Raw genomic sequence first — 12,812 nt, 5'->3', positions numbered from 1 at the left:
TAGGCTGCACGCGGGGCGTTTGTGAGCGCATGCCTGTTAACCATGCAGGAATAAGAATGATTCAGCGCGAATCATTGTTGTGCTGTTTGCGAGGTTGTCTAGTTGTTTTGTTGTTTTTATTTATGTGTAGTAATCTAGTACTGTATCCAGTGTATGATAATATTTAAACTGATAATAATGTCCACTTCTAAAAGTCGAGCACCAATTCTCATGCATGAGTGTCTTTCATTCCGAGCGAGGTTATCTGTTGAATTCCTCAGCTCCGAATATATACGACTCTAGCTAGATAAGTACTTTGAGCCTTTGCTCCAAGATAAAGACGTTTTTGCTAGGGTTTGAGCGCGTTTGGCCATGATTTAAATAGTTTCTCGTGCGGACTTTGATTAAGTGGAAACGATAATAGTCAGAAGTCTCTACTGGAGAATTGGCCGGATCTATAGGTTTGCAAGCCTCCTTCATAATTGGATTCTAAACTATGAGTATATATGCATGCAGCAGTCATATTCGTGGGAAAGTGATCATTATCATCTAGGCACTTGTCACTAAGAGAGAACGAAACTACAACCTTCACTACCGGTTTACGTTCTCAGCAGTTCCCTTCCATTATGCAGTTTTCATTGGCCCTCTTGTTATATACTAGTACTAGTTTTCTAAAAGGGGCTTAAGCGTTTCTACCCCTGTTTTGAAGCGAAATAGTGATTTTGCCCTCGTTTTTTTTAACTTTGTGATTTTTACCCCTGCTGATTTTTCAAACGAAGGGACACTTTACCCTTACTTTGTGAAGTCCACCTAACGGTGTTAACTTTTGGGTAAAATGACAACTTCACCCATGTGTTTTTACTCCTGTTTTATTTTTATATTTGTGTTTTTACCCCTACTTGCAGATCATCAATTTGGCAATTCCAACACAGAATTATACAGTTCAATCAGTGGAAAACTCAACAATTTTTAGAAAAATTCGACAACATTTCAACTAACAATCCGTATAAACAAAAATTAATATCACAACAAATTAATATCACACATACTGCATGACCATCCATACAACATGCCATCATACAGTACCACATGTAACCACCCAGCTTGCAATTCTAAACTCCCAATCTGCATTCATGTCTTATTCCTCATTAATTTCCAACACATCACTGTCTAACTGAACCACCAATCAATTGGATGATGTAACCCATCTCGCCTACTGCTGGAACCGTGAGACATGAGTCAAATTTAGTAACTAGCTGTCAGTTACTCGATTTAGGGATTCGATAGGAAACAATCGAACAAAGAGGAATGACTAGTGTCCCATAAATTGAAGAAATGAATTGAGTTTGCTCAGGCACCGATGCTCCAAAAACGGACGCACCTGGATGACGTTGCACTCGTGCCATCCCTTGTTGAGCACCTTGTGGGCCGCACACGTGCTCCTTTTGCTGCTGCTGAAGTGGCTGGCGGGGCTGGGGTGGGGGGCGGTCGCCGACGCCGTTGGCCGGGGGAGGGCGTCTTGTCTGCTGGCCTGGGGAGGTCACCGGCTGTGGCAGCTGTGGAGGGCTCGGCCGGAGGCAGATGACCGTCGGCCGCCGGGGCTGGAGCAAAGGCCACCCGCAAGGTGCCCCGGCCGCTCGCGCGGCGAGGGGGACGGGGGGAGGGGATGGGAGGGAGGAGTCGCAGGCAAGCACCACGGGTGTCGCACCGGCCAAATCTACCGGAGCACAAAACCCTATCGTCGCGACTACCACGACTGCCCACTGACAAACCCGTCTATGCGGCCAAGCCAACAGGCACGGGTGTGGGAAGAAAAGATCCGAGGGTATGGTTGTCCTTTTGCGTGGGAGTTTTCTTTTCTTGTTTTCTTTTCTTGCCACTTAATCCACCCAGCCTAATGGTGTTACAAAGTAGGGGTAAACAGTACCTTCATTTCAAAATGACGAGGTCAAAATCTCAAAGTTCAAAAGTTGAGGATAAAATCACCATTGGAGTATGTAGTAGGGCAGAAACACCAAATTCCCTTTACAAAATGACTAAATCAGTTCAGAAAACATAATTAATTAATTTCACTACCACATAACACGCTATCATTGTCGGTCTGTGGCTTGAACAGGCGGTGATAGATGGACACTACCACTGTCAGTTCATGGCTACAACCGTCAATGAACAGTTCAAGTCATGAACCTAGTAAGGACAGGTTTTGTAAAAAAAATAGTAACTTTTCATAAGAGATTAGATAAAGACAAACTTTATATTAAAATTGTAGGGTTCGAACTAAAACTTTGTAGTCGACAAGTTTTAAATTTAAGATGGTTTACATGTTCAAATGTTCAATATAAGTTTTCTCAGATTGGATTTGAGATGGTTAACAATGTCGAATGGAGACAAAGTTAAATCAGAGTTGGAATACTCCATGAGATATACGACTTTGCAGTTAACAAGTTTTTCATTTAAGATCATTTAGAGTGTTAAATATACAATATAAGATTCAGGATTTGTGGAGCTAAAAGAATAGCGTCAGTTGCATAGTCACAAGTGTTGGCATGTGTGCTTCTAGACAAGCAAAGGCATGGATCTATTCAAGTTGCACGTGCCGATTCTGGAGTGCAGATCAAAGGATGAGCTGAATTGGAAGGAAGCATATGCAACATTTATTACACTACTACAAAAACGTTTTGGAGGGGCGGCTGAATGACCATTTGTAGGGACGGTTTGGCCAGCCGCCCCTACCAAACAGTCTCTACAAATCATACATTTGTAGGGGCGGTTCCTAGGCCGCTCCTACAAATCGATTTGTAGGGGCGGCTGTAGTACCAGCCGTCCCTATAATACATGTTTGTAGGGGCGGTTTAGTCTAGAACCGCCCCTACAGTACTATTTTTCTGCAAAAAAAATTCAAATTTACAATTCAAATTCGACCAGAACACTGTTTGTTTCCACATATTCCATTCAGCGTTCGCGTTGCCGAATGCCCCGCGACCAACGTGAGCGAGGAAAGTGAGATAATCACGCCGAAAGCCCCGCTGAAAGGTCCTAATGGCTAGAGGGGGGTGAATAGCCTATTAAAAATTTCTACAACAAAACTTAACAAACCGGTTAGACAATTATGAGACGAAGCAAGTGTTGCGCTAGCCTACTAAAAAGCAAGCCACCTACCACAATTCTAGTTTATATAGTTTCTATCCACACTAATAGCTATGACACTACACTAAGTGTGCTCTCAAAAGCTAACTAAAGAGCCACACTAACCAAACTAACAAGCTCTCACAACTAGCTACACTAAGGAGCTTGACAACTAGTTTGCGGTAAAGTAAAGAGAGTGAGCAAGAAGGTTATACCGCCGTGTCGAGGAAGGAGCCAATCAATCACAAGAATGAATAACAATGAAGACCAATCACCTCGGAATCAAATGATGAAACAATGATTTTTTACCGAGGTTCACTTGCTTGCCGACAAGCTAGTCCTTGTTGTGGCGATTCACTCACTTGGAGGTTCACGCGCTAATTGGCATCACACACTAAACCCTCAATAGGGTGCCACACAACCAACACAAGATGAGGATCACACAAGCCACGAGCCAATCCACTAGAGTACCTTTTAGCTCTCCGCCTGGGGAAAGGTCAAGAACCCCTCACAATCACCACGATCAGAGCCGAAGACAATCACCACTCTCCACTCGACAATCCTCGCTGCTCCAAGCCATCTAGGTGGCGGCAACCACCAAGAGTAACAAGCGAATCCCGCAGCGAAATACGAACACCAAGTGCCTCTAGATGCAAACACTTAAGCAATGCACTTGGATTCTCTCCCAATCTCACAAAGATGACGAATCAATGATGGAGATGAGTGGGAGGGCTTTGGCCAAGATCACAAGGTTGCTATGTCAATGCAAATGGCCAAGAGGGTGAGCTTGAGCCGGCTATGGGACTTAAATAGAAGCCCCCACAAAATAGAGCCGTTGTACCCCTTCACTGGGCACAACACAGGGAGACTAAATGCTCCAATCATATCAACCGGACGCTGGACCTCAGCGTTCGTTCACGCGATGCGTGCCATGTGTCCCCTCTCTTTAAATACTGAGCGCTCGATCTCAATAGTCATGTGATGACCAGACGCAGCAGCTCAAAGTGACCGAACGCTGAACCCCAGCATCCGGTCGTTTCCAGTAAGCATCTAGAGATGACATTTCACGACCGGACGTGTCCGGTCATGCTCGACCGAACACACCGAGCGTCCGGTCACACGGCGACTCCCCTATGCACTGCCACGTCAACTGGACCGGACGCACCCTGTCAGCGTCCGGTCACTAAGTGACCCAGCATCCGGTCAAAGACTAACGCCAGCATCTTTATAGCTTCTACTGATCGGACGCGTCGGTCCAACCAAGGCCAGTGTCCAGTCACTTCAAGTGACCTCCATCTTTTCTGTATAGGGCGCCGGTGGCACCATCGGACTGTCCACACTCTATAGGCGGACACTCCACTGGTGAAGTTCCTAACCCTTGCTCAAATGTGCCAACCACCAAGTGTATCACCTTGTGCACATGTGTTAGCATATTTTCACAAACATTTCAAGGGTATTAGCACTCCACTAGATCCTAAATGCATATGCAATGAGTTAGAGCATCTAGTGGCTACTTTGATAACTGCATTTCGATACGAGTTTCACCCTTCTTAATAGTATAGCCATCGAACCTAAATGTGATCACACTCGTTAAGTGTCTCGATCACCAAAACAAAATGGCTCTTACCATTTATACCTTTGCCTTAAGCCTTTTGTTTTTCTCTTTCTTCTTTTCAAGTCCAAGCACTTGATCATCACCCTGGCATCACCATCATCATGTCATGATCTTCATTTGCTTCACCACTTGGAATGTGCTACCTATCTCATGATGACTTGATAAACTAGGTTAGCACTTAGATTTCATCAATTCACCAAAACCAAACTAGAGCTTTCAATCTCCCCCTTTTTGGTAATTGATGACAACCCTTTCACAAAGATATGAATTGAAATTCAATTGAATCCATGTTGCTTGCCCAAGCATTTTTACCATTTGTAAAAGGATATGGACAAGTTTCATGAACCCCAAATGGTAGCAATTGCTCCCCCTACATATGTGCTAAGAGTTTGGATTGTAGCTTGCACATATGCTTAGATAGGAAATATAGGAGACAATGTCTACCAAATGATGCTAAGGTATAAAAGATGGACCTTTGAAGCGTGATACCAATCGGAGTGCACTATTATACCATCCTTAGCACCATGGTTAGCTTGATAACACTTGGAAGCACTTGGAAATGAAATCACTAGATAGACTTATGCATGCTAGATTTCCATTTCATCATTCAAGCCTACACCACTTGGAATGTGCTACCTATCTCATAATCACTTGATAAACTAAGTTATCACTTAGGGTTTCATCAATTGCACCAAAACCAAACTAGAGCTTTCACCTACGACCAACGTTCTGAATGGCGTTCGCTCAAGAGTATTATATAAACTACAAGCACAAGAGTATTATATAAACTACAATTACAAGTCCAATTTAGAAAAATATATGCAATCCATCATTAAATAGACATAATTCACAAGATAAATCCAATGTCAAATTTCATACACATTGTTATCAACGTCCTAGAGCTAGCCTTTCGGTCTTACGAAGGTGTTGGTACTGAGGATTTCTACCTAAGTCTAACTCTCGGTCCAGGTAGGTGACTTTGACGTGTACAATCTGGTCCAATATGTATACAAACATATAAGATAATGAGTATTGTCGATATGTATACGCCTTGAGAATCGATATGAAGTCTATGTATGTCACCGGGTCCCTATCTATTGAATCAAAGACCCATGCCATGCTCCACCCTGACATCGACACCTATACAAATCCAGTGGTTGCTGCATGGATTTAATCATAGAACTAGATAAGCTCTTTTGCATCGAATAAAATATATCGAACAAAGCTTTAAGTATAGAGTTGACCTTACTCGAAGTTGTATGGTAGACATATAGTAGAGTGTTGTTGGAGAATTTTGAAAGCCAAGGAAATGTATGCCGCAACCTTAAGGGACACTTCCCTTAATTTCACCGTATGGATGTGCTCTTTCTCCCGAAGAGTCTTTCCAACAGCTAGCTCTTTGGCATCCAGTAGCCACTATTTAGGGTAATTAAAATTTGTTTGTGCTATAGCTTGAGGGTCTATATACCCGGCTTTCACACTTGGCATTTGTTTGACAATGTGCACTTGCATTCTACAAATCACGGCGTGGGTTAGTTACAACAAAATTTAAAGATTACATTCATATCATATCAGGGAGGATAAGGACTTATAGACACCATGTGCGAATGAGATTCATCTCCATTGCTCCAAGGTGAAAGCATGTCTGTATGTCATTGAAGTCAAAGACAATTTTCCTGGTTGGGCTTCCAAATGTGCCGATGGGGAAGCATGCTTGTATGAGGTCTATGCTCATTGGGAGAACACGCAAGTACCAATCATGGAACCTTCTCATTCCAAGTGGTAGGCGTTGGATGTCCTCGGTTTGGTAGGAAGGGCTTGCCTCTTTCATATGTTTTTAGGTAATCCTTTGACCATTTTATGGCATCAACATCTGGATACTGCTTTGCTGTTTGGTGGAGTTTGCTAGTGTTGGCCTCTTCAGAACCCCAGTGATGTGACTTTTTTAACTTGGTTCTTAGGCTTGAACTAGTCATGGAAATACCACTTGGACACTAACGAGACGTCTTTCATCGGAACATAAATTGGTCTTATGATGATTGGATGCTTCTTTCAAAGTTCCCATTCAGGCACGCCCTCATCTTCTTATGTGTCACCTTCTTTAGGAGGCACTTGTTGTTCATGTATCAGTTGTGCTTGTTGAGAAGGCTAGTGGCATCTCATCATGCACTTGGTCAGTACGAGCTGGAGAAGGTTGTGGCTTATCAGGCACATGCTCGCTAGGAGGCAGGGAAGAATGTGGCATCTCAGGAATGTGGTGGTCACGAGATGATAAAAATATCTCCCCAAACTCAACAACTAGCTCCAAATTTGGGAGAGGGGGATGCAGTGAAGAAGCAGTCAATATAATGTCCCGTTTGTGCCAAAGGATGAACTACCCCATAACATCTCTGAGTAACACCAGCCCCTCAGGAGTTGCATAGTCTATCCTCAACTACATGAACTCGGGCTTCATGGTATGCACCTCAACCCTAGTGTAGTCTGGCGGTATCTTATTATTATGGTGTAAGCCACCGGGAGGATGTGCCACACCCGTTGCCACCTCCATCACAATGTTTTGCCGGACTGCTAAGAAACACCAAGGTGCAACTAGTTGGTTCCCGTATGCGATCGATGGGGGTTGTGGCTATAGTGGAACCTTGGCTGCTAGGAACTTTTGGAGGGCTGCCAACTAATACCAGTTCCCCCGACAGCGTCATTAATATCCATGGCTCTGTAGATAGTCCTTGCTCCTCTAGTGCCTTTGCAACTAGAGCCTTCACTTGGAGCTCAAGATTAGTCTCCCTGGTCTCTACCATGTTTCTTATACATGTGCCTGTCTTCTTCGAATCCTTGCTTCTAGGTAGTCCTTTTCCCTAGCCCCCTGGTGCGACCTGTGTGCTCCTTATTTCCCAAGCCAAGGCTAAGCTCGTCCCTCTCTCTAGAAGGATTGAATGAGCCCTTCTCCTTGTCTTCAGCATATTTTAGTATCCTTGATACTACCTCTTGGGTCTCTGGCTTATCAAACTTAAGATTACCATCGGATGATTCTGTACTCCTCACATATATCCAATTCCTTAAGCGTACCTTTAAATTCATCACATCGATATTCCTAGCAGTTGCTGGCCTCTTCATCCATCTTCTTAAATAGCTCTTCCTTGGCATAGTAGCCACCAGGGCCTAGATGATGGTGGTGTTTGTTCCTCTTCGCCAGCTCGGTGTTACGGGCACTTGAGCTCTAATGCCTCCTGTGAAGTCTTCTGAGCCACGAGCTCCTCCCATTGACTAGGAGTTATGTTGCCGAACTCGTTGAAGGGAGTTAACCCTTTTTGGATATACTTCTTGTTGAGCTCTGACCTCCAACGTCAGAATGACTCTCCCATCATCCTGAAAGCATTTTTTACCAGTTCATGCTTACCCTCTAGAAATCTAAAATTGAGCTTCAGCTGCCTATCCCATAGTTCATCCTTTTTGTTCTCTAGTACCTCTTTCTAGTTAGGAATTGCTGGGTTCAATTTATCTCTTACTAGGGCCCTGATCGCATTATGGAATCATTCTCTTAATTCCTTCGGCTCAAGGATCTCCCCTGCTGGTCCGACCTCCCTTATCACATAGCATACCTTATTTGGATATTTATTTGCTTTTCTATCCTCTCGTTTCCTCTTAGGCTTGGTAGTCGTGGTTGTGTCTTGAGGTTGTGGAGCAGAGGCATCGTGATCTGTCTTAACACCCAACATCCGGCAAGTGGATTAAGAACCAAAGTGGTGATTAAGTAAGCAAAAAGCAGTACAGGCCGAGAGAGAGTATCCAACCGCACTATTGATTGCTTAATTCATGGGTGAAAGTGATTAATAATTGCTAATACTGATGGGTCTAGCCTAATAGCGATTTTTCTACTGTAGATGCTACTGCTGCTATCTCCAAACAATAAACTCCAACAAGTGGTATCCACCTAAGTTCATTCAATCGCTAGCTAGGGAATGGAGAAGGGGTTGGGAGTACCTATAGAAGACCTGATAGAGAGGGACGCCGGTCGCTGTGCACGGTGGCTGGGATCTGGATGCTAGAGAGCATGGGTAGCCGGGCCACCCATCGTTGGAGGAGCGCGGATGCCAGAGAGCATGGGAGGTGGCGGCGATAGAAGTAGATGTCGAAGAGCATGGGCGGGCTGGTGAGTTCGGTGGTCGAGGTTGGAGAGGGAGCGCTGGTGGCAGGGACACCAGCTAGAGCACACGCCCGAGCCAGCGGAGCTCAAACCCTAGTCCCCATCGAAGTTGATCTGCCAAACCCTAGCCGCCGTGGAGATGGGGCACGTGGCGTCGTGGCAGCCCAGGGATATTCAAGCTGTGGCTCAGGGGTGCGGAGAGGGGGCGCCGGCGTTGGGAGAGGTCTGGGAGGCGGTGTGGAGAGGGAGGCGGTGGCGTCGGGGTTGTCGAGCTGTGGCCCGGGGGTGCGGAGAGGCAGCCTGACGGCGTCGGGAGGAAGAAGAGAGCGCCCAACAATTTGTCACCCAAGCACCCCTGGTTATATACCAAGGACGATTTGTAGGGGCGGTTCCTGATCTAGCCGCCCCTACAAATGCATTTGTAGGGATGGTTCCTGATCTAGCCGCCCCTACAACTATTTTCTATTTTATTAAATTATTAATTCTATATTTTTATATCACAAAAACACAAAGTAATATAAAAACAATTATATATATGCATAAATATAATATTTTGTATTATTCTATATATGGAGAAATATATATATATAAAAACAATTGTAGTCAAAATAATATAGAAAACAAAAAAACAAAAATTAAAAATTTGAATTTTAAAATTTCGACTACAATTTTATGACATTAAATGAAATAAAATAAAAACGTTGTAAACAAAAAAGTTGTATAACTCATCAACATGTACACCTTTTATTTTGGTCATCTTGTCATGTGACTTTTTTTGAACGATTCAAAATTTGAAATTCAAACAATTTCAACTTGAAACAATATTTTGAAAGAGTAAATGATTTCAGATGAAAAACTCATGAATACCAAAGTTGTAGAACTCATCAATATGTACAACTTTTATTTTTATCATCTTTTCATTTGACAAAATTTGAATAGTTGAAAATTTGAATTTCAATAAATAGCAACTTCAAACAAGATTTTGAAACCTTAAATGATTTCAACAATAAAAGTCGTGAACATAAAAGTTGTTGAACTCATCACTATCTACAACTTTTATTTTGGTCACTTCTTCATGTGACAAAGTATTAGTAAACATTATTTATAAATTCAAATATGACTCATAGTTTCATGAACTATACAAGAAACATGTTGATTTATGAACAATGTTTACTATAACTTAGTTAGATGAAGAAATGATCAAAATAAAAGTTGTAGATCTTAATGAGTTATACGACTTTGGTATTCATCACTTTTTCAGCTGAAATCATTTAATTGTTGAAAATCTCGTTAGAACTTGTTATTTTTTTAAATTTGAAAAATTGAATTGCTCAAACTTTGTCAAATGAAAAGAATGACCAAATCAACATAGTAACTTGATAGGGCATGATTTTAAAAAATTTTAGGAAAAAAATCATCACATTTGGAGTTACTATGAGGGAGAAAGACTAGTTATAAATTTTACATAGAGATTAAAAACAAATCACAACTATTCATGATGATCAATGATGAACAAGTGTGATTTCTTTTTTTAATCTGTGGCTGTAACTTGTAACTAGTTTTTCTCCCTCGTACTAACTCCAAAGGTGATGGTTTTTTTTCTAAATTTTCTAAAATCATGCTCTATCATTTGAGTCCAGTCATCTATCTTTGTCACTAATTTTGAACAATTTAAATTTTGAGTTTCAGAAAATGATAGCTTCAAACCTGATTTTCAACCAATAAATGATTTTAGTTGTAAAGGTGATGAATATAAAAGTTATTGAACACATCACTATCTACAACTTTTATTTTGGTCATCTTTTTATTTGACAAAATTTGAACAGTTAAAATTTTGAATTTCAGAAAATAACAGCTACAAACCTGATTTTCAACCACTAAAGGATTTCAGCTGTAAAGGTGATGAATGTAAAAGTTGTATAACTCGTCAAGATCTCCTACTTTTATTTTAGGCCATTTCTTCATTTCATAAAGTGTTAAGTGATTTCATAAAGTTTTAGTAGTAATAGAGTGGATGTTGAAATAGATTCATCTGGATGTTGCAAAGGGTAATATCACACACATGCGTAAATGTAGTCTCACACACATACAAAAATAATAGTCTTACACACATATATAAATATATAGTCTCACACGCATGCATAAATGAAGTCTTACAAACACATACTTACACAAACACTTCACGTTCAACAACTAGCTAGCCCACTGTAACGACTTTCCCCTTGACACCTTTTTGTTCCCATGGCAATATGTCTTTGGGTAGGTTCTTTTCCATAACACTAATCTTCTTATAAAAGTCTATGAATAGCGGCATCTCATCGTAGTTATTGTAAGCTTCAACATCATCCACGCCATCAACTCCGATAATGTGCTATTTCTCGGAGGCAACCATGTGATTTGTCTTATTCTTTGGTGGGAGGTTACTTTGTGGGTCAGACATATAGAAAACTTATGCGACACATGAAGCGAGCACCCAAGGGTCATCTTGGTAGCCTAGATTCTCAAGGTCCAGGACTCTCAATCCAATCTTGTTTAGTTGGTGTTGTTTGATCCAGCGGCATCGAAACAGGGCCACCATTATATCCCTTCCATAGTCAAGTTCCCTATATCTCTTCAATGATGTCAAAGTATTGGATCTTTCGCCCCAATCCATCGAGAGCCTCTATTCGAATGCCACTATTTTGGTTCACATATTTACTATCCTTTGTGTGGGTATAGCACGTATACCCATTGATGTCATAAGCATTCCAAGATGTCACTTGTCTCGATCGCTCCTCTGCCAACCTACTGATGGTAATAGAGTCTATGGTTTCTCTAGGCGGTATGTTTTGGTTCTTCAACCATGTAGTTAGTTGTTGCTTGTGCTGTTTCATGACCCAATCATCCGAATGACTATTTCTCTCGGCCATAATGATAGCCAAGTGTTCATCAATATACAGTTGCATCAGTTGTGTACTCTGCAAGACACTGTAATACGCCCGACTCAGCCTCTTTGTAATCATGGTTGATGAACACTTTTCTACCACTGGTGCTCTTCCCAGCCAGCCTACTCTTTTGACAAGAATTAGGTTTATCCAATCCCTTTCTGTACTTTTAGGTACTCTTGACAGCACTTGATGACTTCTTTAGTATTGTAACCCTCTATCATGGAGCCCTCTGGGTATGCTCGATTATGCACATATCGACTTAGAACCGACATGAACCGCTCGTAGGACCATATTTCATGCAAGTAGCAAGGGCCCAACGCTTGTATTTGATGAACCATGTGAATCATGAGATGTGGCATTATATCAAAAAAGCAGGAGGTAAACACATCTCTAGTTGGTTTTGTGTCTCCACCACAAATTCATATAGGTCACTCAGCTCTTGCTTGCCAATCATCTTGAGATCTTCGAAAAGAAGTAGCACATGCGGGTGATGGCCATTTTCAAGAACTCTAGCTTTATAGCCCTGATTGCAATAGGTAGAAACACTATCAGCATCACATGACAATCGTAAGCCTTGCAGTGTGTTATTGACAAGTCCTTCATCGACACTAGCTTCTTCACATTTGCTAAAAACCTAGTCGGGACTTTGACCCCCTCAGGAAAGTGCATATAGCTCTCTTCTCGTCTAGTGTTAGGTTGAAGCATGCCGCGGGTAGAGTGTATTTTCCATTAGCCTCAGGTATCGGGTGAAGCGGTGGCATCACGTTTAGCTACACCTTGTCTTTCTATGCTTTTAGACCATCCTTTGACTAGCCTATGTCCATCAAGATAGCAATGAGACTCTCAAAGATATTCTTCTGCACTTGCATAGCATCAATGGCATGGGGGACCTCCAAGTCTGGCCAATAAGGCAGATACTAAAAGAAGATCGATTGTTTCTTGAAAGGTACGCCTTTGATAGGAGGTGTGCTTCTATCTCTGTTAGTCCCATCTGGATTCTTCTTTCTATAGATGATGCGTA

The sequence above is a fragment of the Miscanthus floridulus genome, chromosome 6 (assembly GCF_019320115.1).
Source record: "Miscanthus floridulus cultivar M001 chromosome 6, ASM1932011v1, whole genome shotgun sequence".
NCBI lineage: Eukaryota > Viridiplantae > Streptophyta > Magnoliopsida > Poales > Poaceae > Miscanthus > Miscanthus floridulus.
Note: the sequence above shows the minus strand (reverse complement) of the source record.